The 14,642-nt window shown below is 39.4% G+C and overlaps 1 pseudogene; it reads left to right on the top strand.

Moving 5' to 3' along the window:
* Nucleotides 1-746: 746 nt before the first annotated feature.
* Nucleotides 747-14,642, top strand: part of LOC105536568 — a 122,466-nt pseudogene continuing 108,570 nt past the window's right edge.

Below are 14,642 nucleotides of genomic sequence, written 5' to 3'. Positions count from 1 at the left end.
GGGAGGCTGAGGCAGGAGAATGGTGTGAACCCAGGAGGCGGAGCTTGCAGTGAGCCGGGATCACACCACAGCACTCCAGCCTGGGCGATAGAGCAAGACTCCATCTCAAAAAAAAAAAAGAAATAGTTTCACTTATGTTGTAATTTTGACATGGTTTGTTATAGGATGTGAAGATGTTAACACCACCACCCAGCTTAATTTTGGCATCTAAGACCTGAAAGGGTTGTGTCTATCAGCTGCACCCTTAGGTAGCCACATAACCTCGGGAAGGCCTCCGCCCCACTCCTCATACAGCAGGTATGAGAACAGCACTGCCTGTTGGGAAGCTTGACGGAGGCTATGGAGGTGCAGTGCTTGGCAGTGGGTCTCGTCCTGGAAGGTCCCAGCAAATGTGAGATACTTTTATGATTTTATTTTATCCAAAAGAATGGGAATGAAAGGAGAGAGGAGGAAACAAGACTAATCAGGAGACATGAAGGTGTAGTGGTGAGGGGCGGAGTAAACAGGAATAAAGGCAGCGTGGAGCAGCTGAATGGGGAGATGGCTTTCACCACTTCCCAGCATCTATTGCAGTTTCCACCCTCAAACATTTTGTAAGGACCGTTTATTCAAGGTAATGTTTGAACCCTGCTGAACCAGTGGCGTGGGTCTCTGAGAGAATAATTAATTAACTTGACTGTCTGGTTTGTGGATGCATTTATTCTCATGTAAGTCAACAACATCCTGGGATTGGGACACACTTTCTGGGCACTGCTGGCCAGTCCCAAAATGGAACATAAGGAAGTGGTTCTTCTACTTCTTTTATTTTTGAAATCAGGTAGAACAAAGATTATTTTGTATAATAATTATTTTTTCTCCCACAATATAGTAAAAATATATATGCCATGGCTTTATGTGCAATTCATTTAATTTTTGATTGATGAAATTCCTAGCTCAAAATCTTATATGAGATTGAGAATTCTTCCAGAAATATGTTTAATTTCCTTGTGAAGACCGTCAGTGTGCTGGAATGAATGGGCAGAGAAAATAATGGTTGATTTTTCAAATCTAAATGAGTGGGCCCACATGATGGCCAGTCTAGTTGAAAAAAAAGAAAATAGCCATTGTAGCCAACTATGCAATGGATAACTAAGCTCTTCACCTGGTTCTCAGTTTGATTAATTTATATCATTTCTGTTCAGGTGTCATGCTCCCCTCCCTTGCAAGTTGAAACAATGAAATATCTCTTTGAATATATTCTGTTCCTTGACCAGTTCACGGAGTGGGACTCAGTATTTCTCTCTGTTAGGGCCTGAGTAAGGCTTTACATAGATATACATTTGCTTCTTATCCCTGGAGAAATCACAGGCATCCATTTGCCAGATGCTATATGCATATAGTGACTCAGCAAATCCTCACTTACTGCTTGGGTTAGGCCCCCACGTTGTTATACATACATATATGCATACATACATACACACCTGTGTGTGTGTAAGTGTGAGTGTGTGTCCTTTACAAATACTAGCTTATTTAGCTTGTGGTGTAGGTAGGGTACTATATTCATGCCCATTTTATACACAAGGAAATCTAGACATAGAAAATCATGTTATTTGCCCAATGACCAAACTCCCAAGTCAAGGAAATAAAGGAACCTGGATTTAAGCCAGATTTCCGAGAAAAAATTGAGGACTCTTCTCACTTTTTCAACTATGTTCCAACCTTTGAAAACATAATCTAAACACATCCCAGTGTAACTGAAGAGCAGGTTAGTTGTTTGCCACTTGCAGAACCCAATTAAGAAGAGAGAAGTCTGGTATAAAGTGATTTACTTCCAATGCTAGCTTAAGGGAAGAAATACAGGAGTCCTGCTGTACTACTTCACTTTTCGAGCAGAAAGTGGCACTTTTGAAAGGTAGGAGAGGAAGCAAGGTGCGGGGGTCCATGCTAGCTTCGGAGCCTTATCTGTCAGTTGGTTGAACCGGTGACTGCTAGTGCCTTTATGAGCAGGCCGTTTCTCTTGAGGCAACTCCCTTGAGGGTGAGAGTTCTCTAGTGGGTATGCTTTGGTTTATAAATGGAGTGTGAACTCAAGAGTTCCATCTTAAAGCACATGGTTAGATGAACTTGCCCTGTAGGGAGACTCTGATGAAGGGGATGTAAAAGGCCATATTTGCATTTCTAAGGGGCTAAGTAGGAACTGGGAAACTAGGAGAATGAAGAAAAAAGAGAAAAACAAATAATGAAGCTATACTGGAAAAATGGAGGTCCTCAGTCACACTAGCAGGCTCTCTTAAACAGCTTTATTGAGGTGTCATTCACCCATTTAAGACATACAATCCAATGGATGTAAATATATTGAGAGTTGTACAGCCACCTTCACAATAAATTTTAAAATATTTTCATACCCCAAAAGGCACTCCACTCTCCTTGGCTGTTGCCCCTCCTCTGCAGCTTCTGGCAACCACAAATCTACTTTCTGTTTTGGACACTTCATATAAATGGAACCATACATTTTGATAGTTGTTCTCCATATAAACAATGTCCAGATGCTTGCCATTTAATCTATAAATTACCAGATACAATGTTACAAGTTGAATTTAGAGTCAAATACATTTGAATTCTGTGGAAGCCATTCAAGAAAATATCAAAGAAAATACAGAGCAGGAGAAGATTAAGCAAAGAGTCTTTTGGGAGAAATTGGTGTCTATGTGTGTGTGTGTGTGGATGGGGGCAGGGCATATTAATATTCTATTTCCGCCCATGGAAACTAGGACGTAGATCACTATGAACTTACTCAGTGGGCTACACCCAAAGGCTAGAACAAACTTCTCTGCCACAGGATTAACATATGTTTTAACCAACCTGGGGGGCACATTCTCTCATAAGCTCTTTTGGAAAGCAAGGCTTTCTGTGGATGTGTCATCTTCCCAGTGTGCTGCAATGCCCGGGGAGAGGAAAAAGTTTTATAGCCATGCTCAGTGAGATGCAGAGAAACATCTTCCATTTCATGAATAGTACTAAGTCTTTTCTCTTACACATGCAATATGCATACACATTCATACGCCACAGTGAGGAAGAAATTCTCACAGCATTAATAAAATACAGTTACTTCAGCAGCAATATACATCTACATTTGCCTATAATATGAAAGTGTTTTTTCTACTGAAAGATTTGCTTAATGTTTCTTCACCAGCAAATAAACCCTAATAAATCTCACTGCCTTATGAACCCTGGAGGTGAATAGGAGAAAATAATCCTTGGGGGAAAATTATCATTTTCAGAGAAAATCAGAGAAAAGTTTGATTCTTTTTGGGATATTTAATAGCGACATGAGCTGAGAAGGGGATCTCAGCAGTGATGCACTATGAAGCATAATAACACAACACAGTTACAGGTAACTCAGTTAAAGGCGGAAACAAATGGAAGTTTCTCTTTTTGAATATCAATTGTAGCCTGCTCTGCTACATTTCAAAAAACATCTTCAGAAAGTTTAACTTAACTCACTCTAAGACTTTACAGATTTATTGCGTGTTTTGAAGTCACACTCTGAGCTATAGAATTTCCCAAAGCACAACTCTTCTTGGAAATGAAAATTCAAATGGGAAGAAAGTGCAGGGTGAAGACATGGATATGGGCCTAAAGCATCTATTTCTTTGTGATCTTTTGACACATCTCTCAAGTGCTTTTTGGTGGGTTGGGTTTAGAATGCATCAGCCAACTCCTGCTCAATAATCCGTTTTTCCAGCCTGAAGTGTCTTAAATTGAGGAAGGACAAAGTCCCAGAGGTGGGGAGCAGGGGAACTTTGGCCTAGGACTTTGCATGAATCGATGAGGGTGCATCCCCCTCCCTGTCCTGCCCCTTGTGTTCTGTGTACCCTCAGGAGGTCAGGACCGGCCTTTCTGAGAGTGAGAATCTGTTCATTTGCCTTCCTACTGGATACCTGTCACCAGCATACAAACCAATGCGCTCTGAAGTGTGCCATCTTTCAGAACCTCCCTGACCGCACGTTCCCTGGAGGGCTCGCTGTCTTCAGAGTCAGGCTTGTCTCCTGCTGCCGCCTCCACTGCTCTCCCAGTCACTCTGTAACCCACTCCCTCTGCCTGCGGCCCCCACCACACCCCTCAAAGTGGTCAAGGTTGTCCTGTAGCTTCAATCCATGGAAGGTTGGCTACCTTCATTTTATTAGCCTCTTTTGGCCTCTCACCCTGTGAAAATCACTAGCATTCTGTGCCAGGGATGGAGCTGGCATCTCCAGGCTTGGAATAGAGCTGCCAAAGCTCAGCCAGGTGTCCTGAGGAGCCTTGGGACAGGGGACACTGTAGCCTTGTGGTGGGAGCACAGCTGAGGCTCCCTTGGCCACCCTTTGCCACGATCAGACAGAAAGCAGCTTTTGGACACATTCGATTTCCCAGAAAAATCAAGGCCAGTATTTAGCCCAGGCTCTTCTTTTTTACAATTTCCTCTGAAATTCAGATGCCTGTCAACATCGTGGACAGATGTATTCCTCCCCAGTTAATAGTGGTGTGTCCCTGTAGCAAACCCAATACAAAAATTGCCCTCTTTTGTAGGGGGGCTTTTTACCCAGTTTTTTGCATAATTTTTGTGCAAGATGGCAACATACTTTAGTTCAGTTCTGATTTATTCCCAACATCATCAGTGCACCAAATTTTTTGTATCTCAAGAAGGGACCAGTTAGAGGATGCTTATCACCAGTTAAAGTGACAATGTCACAACCAAAGCACATATTGTAAGAAATCAAACAATGGCCTCTAAGTTCCATTTCTACTCAGGGATGAACAAATCAACATCAATCTTGGCAACACAGTTGCCACTGATGGTACCTTACTTTTCTATCATGACATGGCAATCAAGAGCAAATACACAATTTATTCTTATTTTAGGTTTTATGGTTAGAACAGGAAGACAGCTAGACATGAGCAAGAGGGGAAAGCTCCTGAGAAAAGGTAGGTGTGGAAAATCTCACACCCCAGATATTACCTGAGTCCTGCATGCTAGATATGCGCAGAGGCGGGGGAATACTTAGGCAGAGGGGAATGCCCCTTAACACGCCCAGCATTCGCTCACCCTGTAGTTAACTTTTCCAGATGTCACCAGGTACATGCCGATAGGGAGGGAAGAGGGCAAAGGAGAAATTCTTAAGAGATACACAGCTGCAGTTAGTATAGATCTGAGTGCTATGCAGCCTTCCTGGGGTAGCGGCAATGAGCAATGGAGCCAGTAGGTAGAATTCATATCTGATATGGTTTAGCTGTGTCCCCACTCAAATCTCATCTTGAATTATAGCTCCCATAATTCCATGTGTTGTGGGAGGGACCCAGTGGGAGATCATTGAATCATGGGGGCAGTTTCCCCCATACTGTTCTCGTGGTAGTGAATAAGTCTCATGAGATATAATGGTTTTATAACAGAAAACCTCTTCGGCTTGGCTCTCATTCTCTCTTGTCTGCCCACGTGTAAGATGTGCATTTCACCTTCCACCGTGATTATGAGGCCTCCTCAGTCACGTGGAACTGTGAGTCCACTTAACCTCTTTTTCTTTATAAATTACCCAGTTTCGGGTATGTCTTTATCAGCATCATGAAAAATGACTAATACAGCATCCAATGCCAGGACCATGCATGCATGTCAACAAATACTAAGGGAAGGTCCCACAAGCCTAGAGTGAGCCTAGGACTTAAGGCAGGAGCAAGAAATCTAGACAAGGAAAAAAGCAGAGACTTAAGACAGAAGTGGGAACTTCAGGAAAGGGTTTGACATCATAGTAACCCAATGCGGAACTCTTGGAGAGCTGTTGGCTCCCTCCCTTTCAACAGCCCGCTCTGCCTTATCTTTCAGGGTGTACTGTCTCTCTGTGTAAACTCTCTGCTTTCTACCTTCCTTCCATAAATTTTCTACCTTCCTTCCATAAATTGTCTTTTTCGGCTAAATTAGTCACTTAGCAGAATTCTTTCTCCCAAGTAAGACTAAGATCTGAGGATTCCTGCACTTCCAGATAGCATTGTATTCATTAATGTAGTAACACAGGAGTGGTGACATCATTCTAACCTGTTTATCAGTCTAGTTAATCTTTTAATATATTGCAATCTGTTCATGGAAAAGTTTTTTGTATAATTTCAACTTTTATTTGAGATTTGGAGGTACATAAGCAGGTTTGTTACATCAGTAAATTAGCCTCTTTTGGCCTCTCACCCTGTGAAAATTGCGTGACACTGAGGTTTGAGGCACAAATGATCTCATTACCCAGGTAGTGAGCTTAGTATCCCACAGGTAGTTTTTCAGCCCCTGCCTTCCTCCCTCTCTCCCCGCCCTAGTAGTTGCCAGTGTGTCTTTTGTTGCCATCTTTACATCCATGTGTTGAACTACTTTCTTCATTAAACATCTTGATTCATAGCTACCCATTCTGCTTCCAGTAAAGCAGAAAGTTTTATTTGGTTAATATGAACCAAATAGATTAAAAAGAAGTCATGACGATCAGACTTGATTAACTGACCATTTGATTAACTGACCATTTATTCCACTTGGATCTCCCACCTCTAGGTCAGGAAGAGCCTCTGGGTGACTATGTGAATACCCAGGGGGCTTCAGTGTTCAGTATCACTGAGCAGCAGCGGGGGGCAGGAAGCATAGAAGAATGTGCAGCAAAATGTGAGGAGGAGAAAGAATTCACCTGCTGGTATTTGCATTGTCGTTGCACCTACGCAGGAATCTGTCATTTGGATGGCAAGTTATTTATTCACAAATGTATTAATGATTTAAGAGGAAAGAGAAATTTGTGGAGTCAGGGTTTGGAACTGTATTTGCTCACAGTATCTGAAGCCATACTAACAGTTTCTTATTAAGGTTTATTGGAGTCTCCTTTAGAAAAATGCCCCAAAGGGAAGTTATTTATTTTTACAGTGGACATAAACATTAGCAGCTATTGTTCTGAGGTCTAGTTTTTAATATCATCATTATCAGTAAATGTTTGTTGAAGATCATGTGAATGAAAGTGTCCTAGATAGATCTGAGCAATGACTTATAGCTACAAGATCCAGTGCCTGCCCTTTAATATTTAAGATGTAGTCAAAGAAACTGGATATAATGTTAAAAAAAAAAGAAAAGAAAAGAAAAGAAAAGAAAAGACAGCCCAAGTGAGGTACAGGCATAATCAATGCATGCTCTACCCAGATCCAGAGGAAAGAACAGTGTCTAAGGTTGAGGCAGCTAGAGGAGGTTCAGGGAGGGGGTGGGAGCTGAGCTGGGTTTGGAGTTGAGAGAGCTCTTGACAAGCACCAGGAAGGCGGGGGATGATGCGGCCCTGCACCTTCTGAGGGGGACCATTAAGAGATCAAGTTGGCTAAAGCAGAGGCTTTGTGTAGGTGATGGGCCTGGGAAGGTAGCTATGGATGCCAGACAGCACCCACGGCAGGACCACGTGGATGGGGATGGGAGGGGTCAGGGGCCAGTGCGGGGTGGAATGTGGAGCAGAGGTTCAGGAGAAGTGATCAGAGTTGGGAGGTCGTGGAGACAAGCCTCCAGAACTGGGAGACAATAAACTTATGTCATTGAAGCCATGCAGTTTATGACCCTCTGTTATTGCTGCCCTAACAAATGGATACAGGTAGCCATTTAGATTGTCTGCTGAGCCCACTCACTAATGATCTGATAAATATATACTCATGTCTGTCCCTCTGGGTATTTGTGATAGTTTTTCTGAGTTATATGTCATAAAATAGGATAGCTGCATCATCTGGTATTCGTATGACCAATCTCACTAAATAATGACAGATTTCTCTTCAGAATCACTCTATCAGTTCACGCTTCCTCCATAATGCAGGACAATTGTCCGTTCCCCAGCTTCCTGAGCATTTTCAGATTTGTCAGATTTTTGTCATGTGCTTTTAGTATGCCCTGCATTTCCCCTGTCTGGAAATTACCTATTCATAACCATGAAGTTTTCTAATTGAAGTGTAGGATGATTCTCTTAATAATCAGAAGCTGTACCATAAGTACTTTCCTCCACTCTTTGCTCTTTTTAATCTTTTATGCGATTCTTTGATAAGTGGAAACTTTTATTATTCTTTGAAAAATAGAAACTTTTATTAATATTTTCCTTCAGAAAACAATGCATTAATCATTTGTATAGCCTACGAATAGAAATATATAGCTTAGGAATTATCTTCCTATTCTGAAATCAGGGCTAACCCCACCAAATCTTCTTCAAAATGTTTAAGATTTTCTTTTTTCCTTTTTTTCTTTTCTTCTTGTTGTGTTTTTTTTTTTTGTGTTGTGTAATGATGATATTTGTTTCCCATGCTTTGGACATATTTATTGTCCGATCCATTTTTCCCATTGGGGTGCAATGCCAGGGCCATCACATATCGTATTTTCATGGATTCATATTTCTATTGCCAAGCTTTTGATTTTGTTCCATTCATCTATTCTTCTATCCATGAACCAAAGTCACCTAGCCTTAATCGTGTTAGAGCTACAATAATATATAGTAATGCATTTTTTAGGATTATATGTAAATTTTAAATGCTGTTTAAGTTTCACAAAAGTTCCTATAGGAATTCTGATCAGAATTGTATTGAATTAGATTTATTTCAGAAGAACTGACATCATTTAACAGCCATAAGTCTATTGCCCAACAAGGATGTATTAGTCCATTCTCACACCATCATAAAGAAATACCTCAGACTGGGGAATGTATAAAGAAAAGCAGTTTAATTGGCTCATGGTTCCACATGCTGTACAGGAAGCGTGGCTGGGGAGGCCTCAGGAAACTTAAAATCGTGGTGGAAGGCAAAGGGGAAGCAGGCACATCTTCACATGGCTGGAGTAGACGGAAGAGAGATGTGGGGAAGTGCTACACACTTTTAAACCACTAGATCTCCTGAGAACTCACTCACTATCATGAGAACAGCACCAAAGGGGAAATCTGCCCCGTTATCCAGTCACCTCCCACAAGGCACTGCCTCCATCATTGAGGATTACCATTCAACGTGAGATTTTGGTGGGGACAAAGGTCCAAACCACACCAAAGGGTGTATTGGAGAGTTGCTCAAAATTGTGTTATTTAGCCAGACACACTGGCTTGATCCCATATTCCCAGCAACTCAGGAGGCTGAGGTGGTAGAATTGCTGGAACCTAAGAGTTCAAGTCCAGCCTGGGTAATATACTAAGAACTCATTTCATAAAAAAGTGATTATTGCCTGACAATTTAATATGGATGTTTAAAAATACTATTCCAAAACAATTTTGAAAAAGAAAATCCTTTCTAACACAGAAGTAGTTTAGTTTAAAAATATTTAATAGCCATTTTATATAAAAAATTTGAGAATTACATATTATGTAAAAAAATTGATTATTATAGAATATACATATGTGTGTCAATATTTGTTGTTCATATCTGGCTTTAATATATCTCTGGTTATTTCTGAAGTTTTATTTTTACCATGCTCTTATTACTTCTTAGTTGCTCACAGAAATGTATATACCTTTCTTCAAAGTCACATTTTGTAGTTATAAAAGTTGGAATTATCAACTTTAATCCATTCATCTCTGTGGACCCAAATATGCTTTATAAAAATATTGCCACTATATATGCTAGAATTGCAATGTGTAGAACAACTACTATTAGAGAATACTGTCAGTTATAAACTTGTCACGTAAATATATAAATATTATACTTTACATTTTTCCAGAGTATCAATCTTTTGGTCTTGTTTCACAGACCCTGTCTTCAGCAAGCATGTGTATCAGACAACTCACCAAATAATAATTTATATTGTGATTCTTTTGCCAAATGTAGGTGCTACGAAATTCAAAGATTTCTTATGTTCCTTCAATTTTGATACAGGATATAAATTTATTTAATTAAATGTAGGAACACCATCAAGTGATTGTTCTCACAAGATATTCCACAAGTATGAATTTTAATATTGAAATTTGTACATCATTATTTTTAGATACTTAATACTACATATTTTCTAAAATGTTGCTTAACGTATATGGATTTGTTATTAATTTTTTGAAAAAATGTTTTAAAAATTTGGTTTTTTCTTTCCTTTTTATTTTACCATATAAAAAAGCAAATAGATTTCATGCTATTATTCCCAACTCCTGTTAAGGAAACAAAGTTAAATAATTCTCTTATGTATGAAAAAATACAAAGAGCAAGTAGCATCTACATTTTTTATTACCAGCCAACAGGCTTTACGTTGGATGAATATTTCCCAAACTGTGTTTCATAAAGCAGTAATTCCCCATAATATCTATTTCAAAAAATACAAATTTTTGCAATATATCTTTGCCAATTTTTGAATAAACAAATATAAAGGCATGTATGAGGTATTTTAAGAAGTTGTGCACTATTTCTCGGAAATTCAGGAAGTTGCTTACCACATCACTTGGTATATAAATGCATTGACATTTAGCCAAGGTGGCATTTTTCATAAGGAACCCGTGGTGGACATGTGTGTTGTCAAGTCTTTCAACGTGTGATTACAAATGCATGTGTTTCTTTCTGTATATGGCTTTTAAATATTCACAATAAAGTATAAAGTATAAAAGTAACATATCTTTTTGTGTGTTAAGAAGTTTAAAGTTCCATGTTGACACAGTCAGAATGATTTTGTACATCAGTTAATTTACCAGTGAGATGTTTTGTTGTTTTCAATAATCCAAACATAAACTTTAGTATTAATGTTAATGCTCTGTCAGTGGATTTTAAAGAAGTGTTCATGAGCAAAAGAAAGAGATGTTTACAATACATAATAGATCTCATTGTTATTTTATTTTTTTGTGGCGGAGTCTCGCCCTGTTGCCCAGGTTGAAGTGCAATGGCGTGATCTCAGCTCATTGCAATCTCCGCCTCCGGGGTTCAAGTGATGCTCCTGCCTCAGCCTCCCAAGTAGCTGGGACTACAGGCATGCGCCACCATGCCTGGCTAATTTTTTGGATCTTTAGTAGAGACAGGGTTTCACCATGTTAGCAAGGATGGTCTCAAACTCCTGACCTCAAGTGATCTGCCTGCCTCGGCCTCCCAAAATGCTGGGATTACAGGCATGAGCCACGGTGCCCAGCCTCATTGTTATTTTTAACATTTATCTTCTTGACAGTAGAAATGTTTTTGATACATACAGCAATAATTTGTTCTTACAGAAATTGATACCTATTTCATATATGGAATAGTTTCCAAACCTGCAACTTTTGGGTCAGTGCACTATTCAAGGGCTCATAGAAGATCTGATTTACAGATGTGAAATCCCATAGAATAGTGCCTAAACCTAAAGGACTGGCTTTATGGTAAAAAGAAGTGCAGCAGTGAACATATAGCAGTGGGATCCATCCATTTACCATATCAACCAAAACCTCTCTACCTGTAAGATTTGTCTCTCTTTTAAAAAATTAAAAATTAAAAAATTTAAAAGCTATGGTGTTGGTCTGGGGATGACACCTTCCAAAGTTTTGGCTCTGCCCTCAAAGGTGCATTTGGCTCTGTCCTCAAAGGTGCATTTTCATCCTTTGAGTGAATGACCATCACATGATGCTTTGTTCCCACTAACTAGAAAGCATGGATGATAAACTGGATATATGAAATGGACAATCGCTAGACCATATATAAAAACAGGACATTGACACATAATCTTCAGCAACCAGTCCAGGAAACCAAATAAGCTCTGTTAACAATCAACCCAAAAGAGTCAGGACTTAATTAAGAACTTCCAGCTTCCTTAATTTTTGCCACCTTTATAACTTTGGACAACTATACAAAGCCAAATATGCTCCCCAAACCACATAGGATTCTAATTAGCCCATCTCCAGCTACCCTGGGCCAACAACCTCTTATCAGAGGATACCTGAAATCTTCCCTGTTTTGTCTACTACAAAAATTTCCCGTTCCCCTGCCTGCCATTGAGTCTTTGCCAACTTTAGGGATTCTAGTGATGTTGGCGGCCTCCTCTGCTATAAAAATCTGTGAATAACAAGCCTCTGCTTGATCTCACTTGTGTGGTCTTTGTTTATTTCACATGGACCAGGAACCAAAGGATAGAAGAAGGTGTAGGAGATCAGAGTGGTGGGAGAAGCTATAGGAAAAGGAGCAGGCCTTCTGAAAGGTCAGAAGGCACTGCATAGCTTCGGGAGAGAATAAGCTGAAGGCAGCTGTTCTCTTGCCCTGAGGCAGAGGGTGAGGAATAGGTACAAGGGAGTGTAAGGGAATTTATCTTAAATAGGTTTGTTTACTTATGTTGTCCAAAAACTGACCTTTGATCATCCACGCAGGTGAGTGCTCCCTAAAAGGAGGAACAATAATGTTAATTGCCTGCAGATTGTGTTTGCTCCAGGCTTTCAGCATTGTGTCTATACTAAATAAAAGCAAGCAGCCCAGCTGTTCAAGACTGCTCACTCTTCAGCCACTAGTGAGTCCCCTAGCTGCTCCTACACTGTATACCTGTGCCTGAGTACTTCTTTCATCTGTCACTCGGCCAGGGTCTATGAGACAGACCCGGCAAGGAGGGATGGCCTCTTTCATTATAATTTCTAGTAATCCATTCAGGAAATTGTTTCCTATCCGAAAACCTGTGGATCTGCAGAATTAGTGGTTGCCTCAGTCTTGGAAGGTGGGTGGACACTTATACCAGGTAGTAACTATGTTGTTACTTGGTTACTTTGTCTTTTTTTTTCCATCCATAGTCTCATACCCCACTGCCCTATCACCTGCACCCTGCCATAACCTCCCATATAAACTATTTGTATTGAAGTTCTTTTTCAGGGGTCTGCTTCACAGATAACTCAACCTAAGATAAACTTCAACAAAATGTTTGTGTTTATTATAATAGTTATTACTGCTGTAATTGATAGTCTTCCATACTTCAGTAATTAAACAAAGAAAAGCTTAATTCTTATGTAAGACTAAACGGCATGAGGGGGTGGGTGTTAACCCTAACAATTCAAGAACCCAGATTGATGGAGGCTTGAACAATATTCAGTGTGTGACTTTCAAAAGTGTCCTTAGCACCCACATCCAACAAACAGATGAACAAAAGAGCCAAAAATCATGCTAGTTATTTTTATTGTCCAGACATGACATTGACCAGAATTTAGTCATGTGGGCACACCAAACTGCAAACGAGGCTGGGAAATGAATTCTAGCTGTGTGCCCAGGAGGAAGGAGGTAGGTGAACAACTAAACAGACACTGCCCTGGACATTCTTTTCTGGTAGCCACATACTTGTTTTCTTTCTCTTCTGATAAAACACAGTCCAACCTATTTCCCAAGTAAGCTTCATCTTCTGAGGTGTACCCGCCTAGAAATGTCCTCCCCCTGGTTCCAAATATGCCCCTGAGTGATGGCAATCTAGAAATTTAAAATAAGAAAACCACCCACTACTATCCTTTCATACACCCAATGTACAATGTTGGAGCAAAAACAAAGACAGCAATAAAAACTCATAATCAAGAGAAAGCATCAAAAACACACAATATTCTCTGGATATCATAATTTGGAAATCTTTCAGCAAACCTTAAGAAAGTTTCCTACCCTGGATGCAGGCACAGTTCATCAGATGACTTTATTCCTGCTCTCTGCAAGGAGTGAGATCCCGTGTCTCTTGTGGCCCATGGATTCACCCTCTGTGAGATTCTTTGCATCCATTTTTCTCCATGGACACATCTGAAGTTGGTTTTGGCACTTTCCCCTGCTTATGAGTTTTACGGCTTTCGTGATCCACTTCCTACTGGTACATACTTGACTATTTAAAATTTGTTTTAGAATTGAATGGTTAACTTTTTGAAAATTTGTCTCATTTCTTTAATTGCCTAATACTCTGATGTGTATATTTTAAATCAGTTTCATTTGCCAATAATCAAACTTAAAGGTGTTTTGCTTTTTTTCTTAGGAATCATGTTCAAGTATAAGTTGCTTTTTTTCTGTCTTTCCCTATTTCATTCTCTTCAACTGGGAGTGATTTCATTAGTGCTACCTGCATTTCATTGGATAGAGATGAGTCATATTGCCATATCTAATGATTAATATAAGAGAGGATGAGAACAGAAGTCTAGCTATGAGCTCAGAAGGAAAGGTAAATAAAATTATTGCCAATCGGTTTCTGCATTCTATTCAGCATAAAACTGTCTCATGAAATTTTAAGTAATTTTTATTTTGTTGAAATGATAAAATATGAAATTACTTAAATGTTGAACATTAAAATATATTGGGGTCCAATTGATTCATTTATTTTATAAATATGTATTATCCAATGTGCCAGGCATGGAACTAAATGTTAGGTATATAGGAGTAGATAAAACACACAAAAATCCTATCTTATATGGAGCTTGCATTAGTGCCTACAATTTATTTGACTTAAGATAAAAATGTGATGATAGACATTCGAAATTATTGCTTTCTAATTTGTGCTCATTTGTAAAGAAGATTATCTTCCTAGTAGAATAAAATTAGTTGAAGCAAAAATCATAGATGCTATATTGGACATTACCACTAATGAATTCTTTGCAGAGCAATTCCCTAAAGACATCCAAGTGGCAAACATAATTTTAATACCAAAGAAATTACTAGAGTGGCACAGCAGGAACATTCATACTTAGTCAATTTAATTTAAATTATAAACTGCAGTAGGAAAATTAGTTTTAAAAAATC

This window comes from Mandrillus leucophaeus, unplaced genomic scaffold (assembly GCF_000951045.1).
Source record: "Mandrillus leucophaeus isolate KB7577 unplaced genomic scaffold, Mleu.le_1.0 Scaffold160, whole genome shotgun sequence".
NCBI lineage: Eukaryota > Metazoa > Chordata > Mammalia > Primates > Cercopithecidae > Mandrillus > Mandrillus leucophaeus.
This window is presented reverse-complemented; position numbering and strand designations above follow the sequence as displayed.